We start from the raw sequence: 16,037 nt of genomic DNA on the forward strand, positions 1-16,037 counted from the left end.
ATCAACTCTTCAGACTTTTTTTTATAGCTAATCAAAGGCATAATCTTTAAAATATAAGGGAAGACATGCATGGTAAGAAGAAACAGTTCCAAACTGTGTTGGTACCATTTTCTCACTGAGAGAAAGAGAGATTTCACTGTCCATGTGTTTTATAGGCAAATTAGGATGACAAAAATGATATGGTCTACTGACCATTTTTATGTCTAAGACCAGTGCATGAAGTTCAAACAAAGCTTGAGTCCTTGGAGCATGAATCCAATAAAAAAAAGGTTAATTTTGGTTTTTGTCTTTTTTTTCCCTCGATTGCAAGACAAAGTCACTTTGTGGAGAAGGAATAAATTCACTTTTCAGTTTGTTTTTATTAAAAACCCCCTTTGTGAAATGTCACAAACGAAAGCCAGTTAAAAATGAATAATCTCCTTCAAACACTAACTTGTTCAACTGAATGTGTCAGACAGGAAATGATCCATAAACAAATTTGAGATGTTAAATGACTAAAATAGCTGCAATTTCCTTTCTCTGCAAAATTTCATTATTAGTTACCATATGATTTCCACTCAAGGAAGTCACTTTGTAACACCAAATAATTCCACATGCATTGAGATGTGTAGACTATACAGGTGTCTGGAGATGTTTGTTTTGGCAAGAGAACTCAACTTCCTCTGAATACAATGCAATCGTCTTCTTTGCCATAGTCAGTAAAAAAGGCAGGCAACCTGAAATACCCAGAGACAACATCCTCAAACAATTCCATTTTTCCTTGACCTTTTTATAAAAGAGGTATTCCTTTTTCCTATCTCACGGGTATGCTTTTTTCCTTTCCTTTTGAGTGGATGAATTTTTTTTAAACGCACATAATTTAGTTGCTTGTTTATGATCAAAAAATTATTCAGAGCAGTTAACTCTTAAGTTGCATTCCATTGTGCGCAGGCAGTGGTTCTTTCCAAAAGAAACTGGCAAGTTTACTTGAGAAAACCAGAATGCTTTAAAACTTAAAAGCTAAAGGCTGCATGACCCCTGGGAAAGTCATTTAACATTTCTTTTTTTTTTTTTTTGCTTTTTTTGGGAGGGCAACTGGGGTTAAGTGACTTGTCCAAAGTCACATGGCTAGTAATTGTGTCAAGTGTCCGAGGCCGAATTTCAACTCAGGTTCTCCTGATTCCGGGGCTGTGCTCTATTCACTGGGCCACCAAGGCGCACCCCCACCCCCGCCCCACCCCCAGTCATTTAACATTTCACCAAAAAATTGTAAGCAAAACATGGTATCCAAGCTTTAACTTCCAGAATAAGCATTACACAGCTCTACTTAATTGGTATTAGTCTCACTCCTCCTCATGGACATGGTTTTTGACACGTACTACAATGGAACACTTACATGGTTTTCAGAATTTAGGTGGGTGAGGTGGGGGGGGGGTTCATCTACATATTTGCATAAAGACAAGCCTATCTGCAAAATGGCAGATTTTCACATTTGAGCTGCACCATTCACATATGCACAAATGTAGGTAAACCCAGCAGGTTATGGTCACTTATCTGCATAAGGTTTTGGTATACAATTTATTTTACCACGTGGAGTTCAGACCTGACAGCTAGCTTTGTTGGTCTCTGGGACTAGTAAACCAGATGAAGTTAATTTAATTCATGTTTCTACACAGGAGAGGTATAGGGTTATACTGAACAATGTGTGAAGACGCTTGCAAACTATCTTTCCAGTTTTAGTTGATCTTCTTCACAGAGACCACATGTGGAGGTCAAGTGATTCCATCCTGATCTCACCAGATGTTTAGCTGTGGTATTATTCCCAAGACAGGCTGTATCGTCTGCTGAGAAATAGTTGGCAATTCTTCCCACAACTTACAGCCAGAAGGAACTGTATGACTGCAAAAGACTGGGGATATTGCTAGCATGGGAATGAGTGGTTAAAAAATTAAGTGACTTTAGATTCTAAAATAGCAAAATGCTTGATATTTCAGTGATAGGTGAATAATTGAGAATGTGTTTTTTTTTTCATTTTGCTCTAAAATTGCTAACCCTACATGAAAAAAAAGGCAGCATGGTATAGGGTTTAGTTGTTGGTGTTCAGTTATTTTAGTTGTGCCTGATTCTTCATTTGGGGTTTTCTTGGCAAAGATACTAGAGTGGTTTGCCATTTCCTTCTCCAGCTCATTTTACAGATGAGGAAACTGAGGAAAACAAGGTTAAGTGATTTGCCTAGGGTCCCATAGCTAAGTTGTCTGATGCCAGATAAGAACTCATGAAGATGAGTTTTCTTGACTTCAGGTCCAGCACTCTATCTACTGCACAACCTAGCTGCCCTTGGTGTAGGGAAGCAGTTCTCAATGTGTGGTCAAGAGATCCCCTTCAGCGTCCTCTGACATCCTTTCAGAGGATCTGCAAAATCAAAACTATTTTCAAAATAATACTAAGATCTCTTAGTTTCAAATAAAGTAAATATTCATAGACAAATTCCATATAACCAAAAGCTCTTTGAGGTCCTCAATAATTTTTAAAACTGCAAAGAGGCCTTCAGATCAAAAAAGGTTGAAAATTGCTGGTATAGAGGAAAGTTGGCCTTGAAGGCCTGAGTTCAAAACCCATGTTTGATACATTAAGCAAAATTATGATTGCATTATAAAGTCACAGATGAAACTATATCTGTGTACTTTAGCAACGGCATTTTTCAGGATAGTCATTCTGCTATTTGGGGAGATGTGCTGATCTTTCAGGTGACTATCTGAAGATTAGATATTCAATATCTTGGGACTGAGGAAAATGGGATTTATTTTAACTATTTAGCATTGGTCTTTTTCCCCTGCAAGGACCCCATAAAATCAAGTACAGAAAGTGGTGTACCAAAAAACAACAATAACAAACAAACAAAAACAAACAAACCAGAAAACCCTCCAAATAACAAATAAAAAATGCCCCAAAGTCAAATGAACATTTCTAGTTTTAAGTAATCATTTGAAAGAACACTGGGGTTTTAATGAATTATTTCAGATCTTTATATACTTAAAATATATTCATAATGGTTTTTAAAAATAGCAACTTTCAAACCTGAAAGAGGAGAAAGCAACTATAACGCATATGCACAAAGTTCTTTGCCATTTCTGACCAACTTGCCTATTCCGGGGGGTTCTAATTGAATATTATACCTTTTACATCCCTCAAAGTTCATTTAGCACATAGCAATGTTGTGATAAATTATAGGATCATAGTTTTAGAGGTAGAAGGGACCTTTTGAGGTTATCTAGTTCAGTCTCCTTATTTACAGATGAGAAAACTGAGGCCTGGAAGCATTAATCAATTTGTCTAATTCTAGAGAGATGATAAACAGCAGATCCAGGATTAGGACCTAGGTTCTTAGCTTTCAAATCTTGTATTCTTTACTTTGTGCCATGCTACTTATTTAAATCTTTGCTATTTCCTTTTTTTTTTTTGGACTGACATCACTGGTCCAACCAATTAAATCAGTTTGTACATTTAATTAAAAATAACATTTATTAAGTAGTTACTATTGTCAAGGTACTCAGTTACATGTTGGGTATATAAATATCAAATAAGACACAGAACTTGCCCTCAAGGAGCTTACTATCTTGGGGGAGGGAGAAGACAGAAAAAATAATTATGATATATTAGAAAGAGTATCTTAAAAGTACAAACATAATTATCAATTTGCTTGCAAAGAGAGTTGGATTATGCTTTGTTTCCTTTTAGAGATCTGTAAAGATAAAAAATCTCAATAGACACCATAATAATATGTACTTTTCTAAGTATATATGTATTTTAACTGACCTAGCTTCATTCATATATGAACTTGGAGTGTTTTTTTTTTTTTAACAGTAGTGGATGCTAAATTTTGTATTCCCAGTTATATTTTTCACCCAGATCCAATTATGGAAAAATAGGGTACATGGGCTTATCAGGTGGTGAGAAAAAATATTTTTCTATTGACTAACAACTGTAGATGTATACCTCCATCTATTGGTTAACTCTGCTGCAATGTCCATTTGCTTATAATACATTTGAAAGTGGCTTACTTGGGTTATAATGTCATAGAACACAGTCAAACCAATAGTCTCTTACTGGAAGTGAAGTGGTTATCTTGACCCCAATAATAGTTTCCTCTAATGCTAAGCCAACTGAACACAAATTATAGATTCTGGACACTAGATTAAAGCGAATCATTCCTCTGAGTTATCACTGATTTTGTAAATAAGTGATTTTCTCAAAAGGGATAATAACAGTGCCCAACACATGGTAGGCACTCAGTGTTTGTTCTCTTCCTCTTACTTACACTCTCCCCACTTCAACCTCCATTTTTAGCTTCAATGAGAAAGAGGACTACAGGCTAGGAGGCAAGGAGTGTGCTGACTGGCCGCCTGTCAGCCCTAGACTAGTTAGTTTCCCAGCTTCGGCTTGCACCTGAGGGGTTAACTTCTGCCACAAGGGAAGAAAGAGAGCCAAAGCCAAAGTGCTCACTGTTCTTGGCTCAGGCTACACTGATTGGAGAATGACCCAAGCTCCTTTTGCAGCTCTATTTAATGAAGAATCTCTATCTGCCTTGAAGTTCAAAAGAACTTGACCTCAGTACATTCCACCAGGATGTCAGCTAGGTCCTGCAGTCTAGCCTCTTGGGCCCAGATTTAAGAGACTGTTTGGTCCTTAGTGAATAAATCTCTTTCTCTCCCTCTCTCTCTACTTCTCTCTCTCTATCCCTCCCTATCTCTCTGTCTCTCTACTTCTCTCTCTCCCTCCCTCTCTCTGCCTCTCTGTCACACACACACATTTATATATCTATACCAATCTATCTATAGATCTATATGTAATCTATCTAGATATATATCTATCGATACCTATATCTACAGATACAGATATCTGTATCAATAGACATATAGATGATAGATCATGCAAAAATTTTCTTACTATTCTAGGCATCAAGGACTGACTACATGAGTGGCAGAGGAGAGTGTGCCATTTTGGCGGACAGGTAATGACACAATATCCTGGGTGGATTTTTGTTCTAACAGCTTGCAGTGGTAGGGAACCTGTGGCTGCACTTGAAGACCACATGTGGTCTTGAGGCTGCAGGTTCCCCACCCCTGCTTGTACTTTATAAGGACAGAATTGAAATACTCTCTAGGGTTTATATTCTAGAGAAGGAGGAATAATGTTGTTATTATTGTTGTTGTTACTGTTACTTACTATATACTGACTATACAAAAGCAAACCACATTTGGGAGACTTTTCCTCAACAGAAGTATTTGTATTAAGGATGGTTTATTGTAATCTTTTTTTTTCTACTAACATACTGAGAACGAACGATTCCTTTGAGTATAAATGTTTGTAAAGCTTATATTGTAGTTTTCATGCTGTAAGTTCAATAGTTTTTTTTTGTACCTCTGCAAAAGGTTTAGGCATACCCTGAACCCCTATCCTAAATTAATGCTAGATTCTTCCAAGGTTACTTTCAGAATAATTATTAGTATTTGAACTGGGAAGACCTGTTTTTCAAAGTCCATGAACATAGATCATCTTTAGACTGATTACTGGAGCCTACCATCAAGAGACTTCCTCCTAACCCTCCAGATGACAGCTCCTGGAATCTAGGAGCACTGGGGATCTTGTATGCATGCCAAACAGAAGGTGTTGGAAGGACCACGTGTAAGTTCTGAAAAGATTGTCCATGAATTCAGCCATGTGTTTCCTAGATAATCAGCACTCCTAAATTTTCAAGGCTGATTGAAAATTAGAGCTTCTGCTGAATAGTAACATGAGAAGCAGAGCTTTTTTGTCTATCTAAGCAAGAGCTATCTGGCCTCAAACTGCTTTGCAACCTTTCTTTCTCAGCTCCCACTTGGATGCTGGTTCCTGTCTCCATACATCAAACACTAATGGAGGTCAGGAGATACCTCTTTCATCTAAAGAAGGGCATAGATGGTATTTGTGTTCTTTACACTATACAAGATCTAGCCAGTTAGAATATAATACTGTGTAATATACATGAGTTGGGTGCTAGATTTTGCATTTACTGTTTAATGGCATAATGCTTATCACTTGGGTATCAGGGAATAATCTATTCTAATGGTGAGAGATGATGATGATGATAACTTTGCTTACTTTGTGGCCGATAATGTACTAAGTGCTTTACAATTATCTCAGCTGATCCTCACAACAACCCTGGGAAATAGAGGGGGCTATTATCATTACCCCTGTTTTGCAGATGAAGGAACTGAGGCAAACAGGGATTAAGTGACTCATCCAAAGTTACACAGCTTGTAAGCCTTCTACACTACGTTTGAATTCAGATCTTCCTGACTCCAGGCATGGTACTTGATCTACTGTACCACCCAGACAGGAGAGCTAGCTAACCCTCTTCAGGCCCTGGGATTAACTCCACAAACCTAGAATCTGGTAGACGTTAAGGTGCTCTCCTCCTTTTCCTTCCCACCACATTAATTTGCTAGAATCTTACTGAGACGACTCATTATGATATGAAGGTGGCAGTGGGTTCTCAAATGCCACACCAATCATGGTACACAATCTCTGGTTTGTGCTACCAAGATAGAAAGGCCTAGCAATAGATTCCACATCTAACCAAGGACTGGAGAAAAACATTGCTAGAAGGCTGGCCACGAAGAGATGCATTTTTCAACCACAACATCAACCATGGCTCAGGAGGATTGCTATCTATGTCAGCTGGAAAGAATAGCTACCCAGACCTTATTCTGGATTACTGAAATACCTAAATAAAAACAATGACAACTCTCATTTATACAAGTTTGAAAAGGATTTCCTCACAACAATCCAGTTAGTAAGGTAATGAAATATTATTAATCTCATTTTACAGGAAAGAAACTGAGGCACAGGGAAGTTAAGTTACTTACCCACAGAACCCAAATGGTAACTATTGGGGGCAGGATTTAAATCCAGGTCTCTTGACTTCAAATATACTACTCAGAAGCTCTCCATTAGCATATTAAGATTTGAACTATTCACTCTCAACCCAGACTACCTTTTTGATGGAAAGGACTTCCCTTTGGAGAAGAATGATAATTATACATTAGAGCTAGTCTCTTAAGTATGAGATGAAGATACAGAATAAAGCTTTTCCGCAGGAAAGAAGTTTTGGGAAAGCCCAGTTCCTAAAAACAGTAAAGGAGAAAGGCTAGGCACTGTACTTAGATGTATACTTACAGTATTCAATAGAGAATTAGAAATCTCCAAAGAGATCATAGGTTCATAGAATTATAGATAGAAGGGACCTCAGACATCATAGAGGTCATCTATTCTGACTCTCATTTTATAAGAATTAATGGAATCCCCCAAATGCCCACAGTAACAAGGCCTGTAGACAGTTACATGTCCTGGAAAAGCAAGTTTAGAGAACTTTAAAACTGAAAACAAAATTTGAAAATTGCTTTCAGAATTCTGTCATTTCCAGTAATGTTGTTTTCCTATGTGCAGTCTGAGTATCTTAGAAGAGTAACAGGTTTGGAATCCAAGGAGGATCTAAGTTTAAAACTTCGCTCTTTCACTTACTAAGCTGTAAGGGCGAGTAAGTCGAGCTTTCTGAGCTTTAGGTTTTCCTTCTGTAAAATGAAGGGAATGTACTAAATGAATTCTAGGGATCATTCTACAATAAAATCTATAATGTCACTAGGATTGGTCCAACTGCTCTTTCTAAATTTCATTTTATTTAGTTCCATTTTCACATAGTGTTACAGAAAATGGGAAATGTGCTGGTTCCATTATGATCAGTGATGAGAATAGGGTATGGAAATGCTGACAAATCTGTAGCATTTGCCACTTATTTGCTGTCCTATCTAAATGCTCAGTGTGTGATCTGACTTAACTGGAGCTCCTGCCAAGCTTTCTGTAGACTTACTTTCCTTGTTTCCCCTCCCCCACTGTTTTCTGAAATGAATAACTAAGGAGAACCCATGTGTCCCACTAAAATCTACTGACTGCCAAGAGATCTAGAAGAGGGTGCCGATATGTTGACTGGGGTCCCTATGGAAGATGGTGGGCAAAAGTAATACAGAAGTAGGATAGGTCGATTAAGAGAAGCCCTGAAGGACAGAAGAAGTGAGGGGATCCTACTCAGGCCTCTCACATCCTCCTATAATATTTTACCATTTACTAGTGTCATTACTGTTATTATGCTAATCCAGTTTTATCCTTGGTTGCCATGCTTCCATGTTTAGAAAGGAGATCCTCAGTTTATAACATGGGCTGATACAGGTAGATAAATCAATCAACATTTACTAAGCACCTACAGGTGAATGGCATGGGCTAAGCCTAGGGGATACAAAAAGACAATCTCTGCCCTTAAGAAGTTTATAATCTAATAGATCTAGGTTGCTCTAGACTTCTTACTTCAGTAAACCTTTGCTTTTCTACAGATATGGGGATTAAGTCAGTCTCTTTACCTAGGTCCACCTCCCTCTACTCCATCCCTCTGCCCCATTCCCACCCCACAAGTCAAGAGCTTGTTTGCATAGCTCAGGTTGGAGTAATTGTAATTTTAAGCAGTTTCTTCTCATTTTTAATCTTCTTTCCAATTTGGTCTGTTTTTTTTTCTTTCTTTCACCTTTTGCACTAGCTAGCAGATGTTCTGACTGCACAGAGAACTGATTTGGAAATGACTCCTATATCAGTCACCATTTTTTTATTTCTCTTAAGAAAAAGAAAATTTCTTTCTTCCTTTCTTTCTTTGATCATAATGTCTGGTATACTCATTGCCAATTGGTATACACCTTTGGACTCATCTTGAAGAAAGTATTTATGATGAAACAGGAATGTGCTTTCTGGGTATTCTTTGCTCAATTTTGTAACTCAAACTACATTTTACAACAAATGCTTTGACATCCTTTCCTAGGATGTATCTTTGTATTGAAATGATCAAGAATCAAGATGGAAGTAGACTTGGTTTAGAGTTGGTCTGCTTATGCTTCAAAACACTGATATTCCAAAACATAGGAAATTCTAAATTTCCTATGAAAAACAGATTTCTCATGGCCACCAAGAGCATGTTGAAGCCAACTCATGCAAGCCCCTTATTTGCTTCTCCAAGTGCACCCTATGTACCATCTATTCATTTAGCAACATCTTTTGGTTTCATTTATTTAATTTCTCTCCCTCCTTATCTCTGTCTCCTGGATTCCCTATCTTCCTTCAAGTTTCAGGTAACATTAAATGTTGTGCACAATGCCTTCCCCAGTCCTCCTTAAAGATTGTACCTCCCCTCTCTTGACTATCTCCAATTTATCCTCTATCTTCTTTCTATATAGTTGTTTGCACATTAACTTTCTCTTTAGACTTAAGAGTAGGGATTATTTTGCTTTTTTGTTTGTATCTTCATAGCACTCTGCACAAAATTAAGGGCTTAATAAATCGTTCATTTTTTTCCTTGAGATCAGGGACTTTTTTTTTGCTTTCCTCTATGTCCTCAATGCTTAGTAAAATGCCTGGAACATAATAGTAGTTTAATTGATGTATAATAAAGTTTGTACAATTCTTCACATCTTTTGTGCTTTTTCCTATCACTTAATTATTAAAGAAGAAAGAGATCACTAGGGCTAAGGGGTCATTTTGTATTCTCCTTGTTTTAAGGGTTACCCTGGCCAAAGAACTCATCACTTAGTGGTCAATCTTCTTACATTGAGAAGCTCTATGGATTTAAATTTATAAGTTGGTCCTTAAGAGACTTGATGGGTCACTACAACTGTACTAAAAATCCTTCTAAGTTGGTAGAGTTCACCAGAATTTGAACTTCAGGGGCAAAACTTTTGATGGCCCAGGGTCACCTCCACAACAGAGAGACATGTAGAGTTTTTTTTTTAAGTGTCAGGTGGTCAGAAGCAATTTAAAATGGATTGTAATGATCATATATTTATCTCCTTATAAATTCTCATTGGCTACCTAGAACCACCTGAATTTCAAGCTGAAGGAGTTTAACTTGTAACACCAATTAACTTTTTGTTTATGTAAATTTCATCTTAGGATAAGCTATAGAGTCTGAAAGTAATTGCTGGCCCAATTGGAATTATTAATCAAATTGTCCCTAATTTGGGGGGTTATCGATAGCATATGAAAATTCTGCAGAAAGACTTTTTTTTTTGCTTTTTGAAGAGAGGAAGGCAGGACAATTGGGTTTAAGTGACTTGCCCAAAGTCACACGGCTAGTTTGTGTGTGTGTGTGTGTGTGTGTGTGTGTGTGTGTGTGTGAAGTGTCTGTGCCCACATTTGAACTCAAGTCCTCCTGACTCCAGGGCTGGTGCTCTATTCACTGTACCACCTAGCCACTCCCAGAAAGACATATTTCATATTTTCGCAACATGTGAAGCACCTAGAACATTAAACACCTAGACAGTAGTCATGATGCTTGGCCATCTCTGCCCTTCTTTCTTTAAGCTTTCTACTTCTTTTTAGGATCTATTACTGTCCGAGTTTAAGAGGGAGCCCTTATTTTCTCTGAGACTTTTTGTGAACCTTCCAACGGCCTTTTTGGCAAGCTTGCCTCCTGGCATACAGAAAAGGGATCAACTCTCTCTTTGTGAGATAAAACTTGAAACAGGAACATTAAAATAATTAGTTTCCCCTGTGTCTATGATAAAAAAAAGACAAAAAGAACTGCATGTCCTCTAGATTATGTCTGTTTTATATATTTAATTATAGTCATTTGTTTTCTACTGCCACACCTCCAGTTCAGGTGCTTGTTTCTCTCAATTCTGGACTTCTAGATTAGCTTCCAAATTGGTCTCCTTGCCTACACTTTTCCCTCTCCAATCCATTATATAGAAGTGTTGGATGAATTTTTCTCATACATAGATTTCACCATATTATCTCCCTAATCAGGAAAAGTAGTCTGACTGACTGGGCCAGAGGGAATAAATGGGTAAAATTGTAGATAGCTCTGTGTTGTCAATGAGGAGATGTAGGCTCAAGATCTAAGAGCTCCAGCTGGGTTTAAGAGGCGACTGAAAGCTAACCAAAGCATCACAGAAGGGAGTTGGTTCAAATGATGCTCTAAATGGCGATGTTGGACTAGATGACCCATGTCTTTTCCAGTTTTAAATCTGTAATTCAGTAACCTTATCATTCCTCAGTCTCTTGCTGATTTATCATCCATATATCAATCAACGCTCTCCTGTTGCTGACTGTAGGGTGTATCCCAACAACCTGTCCTGGGTCCTTTTCTCTTTTTCCTATACTTACTCTTCTAGTCATCTCATCAGGTCCCATGGGGTTAATTATCTCCTCCATGCAGGGGATTCACAGGTCTACCTATGAAGGCCTAATCTCTCTCCTCTGGGTCACCAACTGCCCATTACATATTTCAAACTGAATGACCTGTGGGCATTTCGAACTCCACATGTCAAAAAAAAAAAAACAATCATTATCTTTCTCCCTTAAACAATTTTTCTTTCAAGCTTCTCTATCTCTTTGAGAGTATCATCATTCTTCCAGTTTCTCAGGTTTATACCTCAGAGTTATCCTTAACCCACATAAATATTTCCACATCTTTCTACCTCTACCTTCACAACATCTCATCATAGCCATGTGGCTCTGTGGAAAGAGCTTGAGCTGGAGGGCACACTTTTAGTTATCAGGTATGCAGTTCTGTCCTTAAGCCTTGTCATTTCCTCCCTATACTACCCCAGGCAAATCACTCAATTTCTCTGGGTCTCAGTTTTCTTATCTCTTAAATGAGACAGTTGAATTAGATGGCCTTGAAAGTTTCTTGAAACTCTAGGTCTATAATCCGATGACCTTTGTCCATGCCTGCATGAGCTCTCATCCAGACTATTGCCAAGTCTCTGCTTCACATCTTTCCTTCCTCAATTCATCCTCTACCCAATTATGAAAAGGATCTTCCTTAAGCAGAACTCTGACCCTGTCACTCTCCTACTAACACAATCTAATTGCTCTGTATTGCCCTGAGATTCAAATATAAACTCCGATTTGGCCTTTAAATCCCTTCACCACTTGGACGTACCCTATATTTACAGCCTCATTATATACTGCTCCCCTTTATGAATGTTATGGTTCAGCAAAACTGGTCTTCTAGCTTCTCTACACATGGCATTTCCAACTCCTCTAGCCCCCACAGTGTTGGTCTGGCTGTGCCCCATACCTGTGCATGCACTTCCTCCTCACCCCTGCCTCTCAGAAGCCCTTGATTTCTTCAAGATAAAGCTCGAGCATCACATTCTGCATGAAGTACTTTCTGATTCCCTCAAGCAGCTCAGGCCCTCCCTTCCCTAAATGAATTTTTGTATATATTCAGTAGATACTCATGTATGTACACAGAATGTAAGCCTGTTGAAGGCAGGTGCTATTTAATTTTTGTCTTTGAATCTACTGGCATTAGCACAGTGCTTGGTATGTAGTAAGCATTTAATAAATGCTTGCTTAACTGACTGATCCTCTGACTGGCAAGAAATTCCCAGAAAGGAAATCACCTTTGCAACATCATTCTACTGGAGTTTTGACCTGACGTACAAAAAAACAAACAAAAAATTAAACCCTCTGTAAATGTGGACCAGGCTTAAAAAGATATTATTTTTGAAACTATGAAGTATAAATGTTCACCAAAATCCCTTCCTTTGACATCCCAGCTAAGGTGTCATCTTCCTTTATCAGCTCAGCTATCAGGGATTCTTCTCCTTTGAAATTATCATACTACTTTTTAGCCTTGACTATGCTTTTCATCATTTTCTGACTTGTCAGTCATTGCATGGGCCTCAACCCCTCCCTGCTAGATTATAACCTTCTGGAAGGATGGTCCTGTCATTTTCTGCCTCCCCTGTATCTAGCACAAAGTTCTGAATTAAATTTTAAAATTGGAAGCAGAGATAGAAATGCTGCCTTTGCTCCCAGGAGAAATTCTACTTTCCCAATGATACTGGGAGTAAATTTACTCACCGGGGCAGAGAAACGAAATTTCTTGAGCTTTCTCCTCTCCCATCACCTTGTCTACAAGGGGAGCTGAGCTAACTAGCTAAAAATAAATATGAGAGCTAAGCTGATTAGTCCCCTAATACTATGGCAAAGGTCAGTCCTATTGCCCTTTACCTTCTCTTTCTCAGACATCAATTCCCCACCTCCTGACCTGCAGAGGTCTCCAGAGAAATCCAAAGTAGCTCCAGTTCTGACAAAGCAAATGTGGGGGACAGAGGTGCACTGATCAGAAGGGACTTTGGTTTGCAAAAAAGCTTCTTCTATCTACAGAAAAGAGAATCTTGTCAGATCTTCTATTGCTGGAGTCTTAAGTGATTTGGTGTTTAAAAAGCCCTAATGGACACAGATCCACCCTCCTCACCTTCATTTTTCTGTTTCTATTTCTCTTCCCTTCACCCAATTAATTTAAGTAAGACTATTTGTATCCTCAAATATTGTTTCTTTTAACTTTGGTACTGTAAAGGGTAAGTTTCAGATAGTTTCGAGTCCCAAATAATTGCTTTACAAACTTTTGGAGTGCTGTGAGAACATGCACATAAAAATCAGTGGGTTAAATGTGTACGGCACCTTGAATTTACCACTTTCCTCAGAGCAGTCTTACAGACAATTATGTAGCAGGGCATGGATTCAAATGTCCAAGATCCCTAGTTCTAAAACAAGTGTTCTTTCCAAAACATCAGTTACAGGCCACACTCAGCACTCAATGTTTGTTGAGTGAATAGACTTGAAAAGCTCCTGGATAATAAGGTAATCCTTAGGACAGAAGAAAACTGAATTGATAATATAATTCATTAGCAACTGTTAACATCTGCTTCTTTCATGGTAAAATGTAGAGAGACAGCAAATATTTAAATTTCCTCTCTTTAATTATAGTTAGACATGAGACCTTGAACCATGGGCAAATAATTTAAGATTTTTATCTATAAAAATGGTTACTTTTTGATCCTTCTCTCTTTCCCTCCCCCCAGGTTCTGTGAATAGTTAATAAATAATTAGCTGTGAAAATAAGAAATTGTGAAATTCATTTCTGGCATCAAATACCTGAAATATCTCAACATACCAATGAAGTAACTAAAACTGAAATGTGATAGGAACAATCATGAAGAAATTTTCTCACAATGCTTTCGAAGTGCTTGCTGAACATTTTTTTCTTTCATCACTGTAAGAACTGGCCACTGCTGACAAAAAGCAGAGGGAATATTCTTGGTTCCTTGGGAACTAATCTTTTTTTCTTGTCTTTAGGGAACTTGAAAACCCTGGACAAAAGCTGAAAAGGCATTGCTGTCCTCTGTGAAAGGGAACTGCAAAATTGTGAAAAACTGCTTTAGCTACTAGGGGAAATAAGCTTTGTTGCATCTGATGTTTTGGAAAGAACACTTGTTTTAGAACTAGGGATCTTGGACATTTGAATCCATGCCCTGCTACATAATTGTCTGTAAGACTGATAGGTCTGGGAAGGTCTGTGAACCCCTGTGAACCTCACCTTCCAGACCTATAAAATGGGAATATTGATTCTTGTACAGCTTCCCTCACAAGACTGCTCTGAGGAAAGTAGTAAATTCAAGGTACAAAATTGTGAAAAACTGCTTTAGCTACTAGGGGAAATAAGCTTTGTTGCATCCTGCTTTGGGAAACTAGGGAAAGGCAAAAGGAAAGGAGATGGGAGAAGCCCATTATGGCGCAGTCTTTAATTTTCTCAACTGAGATTTTGACAATTTGGGGAGTATGGGGATAATGTGAGAAACGATATCTATTACAGGCTAAAAGAGAATGGAAATACATTACAAAAGAGAGACTGAGAGAACTGATAGGTCAAGATCCATTATGGAGAACCCTCCCTTCCTGCTTTATGGGAAAAGAAAAAAAATACCTACTTAGGTCTTAGGTTTGAGATGAGTGTTTGACTTCAGTGCGACCTGTAAGAGGAAGATAAGTAATCTGAGCCAATTGGTCTCCGGGAAAATGTTTTGTTGAGGTAATCACCTACTGCAAAACACGGGATGCTAATGTTCTGAATTTTTCTTCTTGACCTTTGTGTAAAGTACAGGAACAGTGAAATAAAAGGAAACCTAACTAGCCCATCCTAACACAAATCATTTCATGTAGCTTCAACTCAAGTTATCACTTATGAAGTGGAAAAGAAGTCTGCTACACCCTAAATGACTTTCTGGCAATTCATTCAAGCTGAGAGAGTTTCTACGCTTTGTTTAAACTGAAGTTTATTCAAGCTGCTCAGGCAGGATGCCCTTGATATAAAGGAAACCACACCTCAACCTTGTCACCCTCCTTCCTCCTAAAGTCTTGTTGTAAACTCATAAACACATAAGAAAGAGCCAATCCTATAAGGGGAATTGTTTTCCACTCACATTTTTTTTAAGGTTGCAGGTAAGAATTAATTTTGTCCACCGGGTTACACTTGCTGTGAGAGAAGGGAAAGGTGCTGGCTACATCTGACCACTGTTTGTCCCAAATGGTTTGCGGCTTGAAATTTGCTCACTTATGTACGATGTCGTAATTGCTCTCACAGGAAAAAAATATTCATACTCTTTCCAAGTGTCTAACATCGACTTATAATGGAGGAAGAGATTGATCTTGTGTGCATGTGTTTGAGTGTATGCTTTTTTCTCTCATAAACATTTAAAACCATCCAAGCACTGCCAATTGGAGACCTTGGATAAGTCATAATCTCTGTGGATCTCAGTTTTTTCATCTGTAAAATGAGGAATTTGGATTAGATGGTTTAAAAAGTCCCTTCTAGCACTAGCGATCCATGTCCCTAAATGTTTGCTGTAAGTTTATTAGGTGTGGTGACTGGAAACATCTGGAAAACATACATTATTCTGAAGAAAAACGAGTCTGAAATTAGCAAAGTATTAAAAATTTGTCAGCTCTTTTCTCTGATGAATAGTTTTTACATTTTTCTATTTCAGGGGATAAAACTCCTAGTTGGGCACAATGTGTCTTTGGCAGCTCTTTATTTATCTCTGGTTACTGTGCTATGAAGATGGAAATGGGAACTACAAATGGCTTGGAGCTAATGGGGCTGTTAGATGTTTTGCTGTTGCTCTGTC

At 38.1% G+C, this 16,037-nt stretch overlaps 1 protein-coding gene and 1 long non-coding RNA gene across 14 annotated transcripts in view; both read right to left on the minus strand.

The window, feature by feature from the left end:
• Nucleotides 1-16,037, minus strand: part of COBL (cordon-bleu WH2 repeat protein) — a 371,034-nt gene that overhangs the window by 123,880 nt on the left and 231,117 nt on the right. The gene's annotated exons all lie outside the window — the stretch shown is intronic.
• Nucleotides 788-16,037, minus strand: part of LOC138157934 (uncharacterized) — a 32,719-nt gene continuing 17,469 nt past the window's right edge. Inside the window, exon 2 of the long non-coding RNA XR_011167508.1 lies at nt 788-6,318. This is a non-coding gene — a long non-coding RNA (uncharacterized lncRNA). The remainder of the gene's footprint in view (nt 6,319-16,037) is intronic.

The sequence above is a fragment of the Petaurus breviceps genome, unplaced genomic scaffold (assembly GCF_028583685.1).
Source record: "Petaurus breviceps papuanus isolate PSGF00001 unplaced genomic scaffold, PetGlider_PUasm1.0 174, whole genome shotgun sequence".
Taxonomy (NCBI): domain Eukaryota; kingdom Metazoa; phylum Chordata; class Mammalia; order Diprotodontia; family Petauridae; genus Petaurus; species Petaurus breviceps.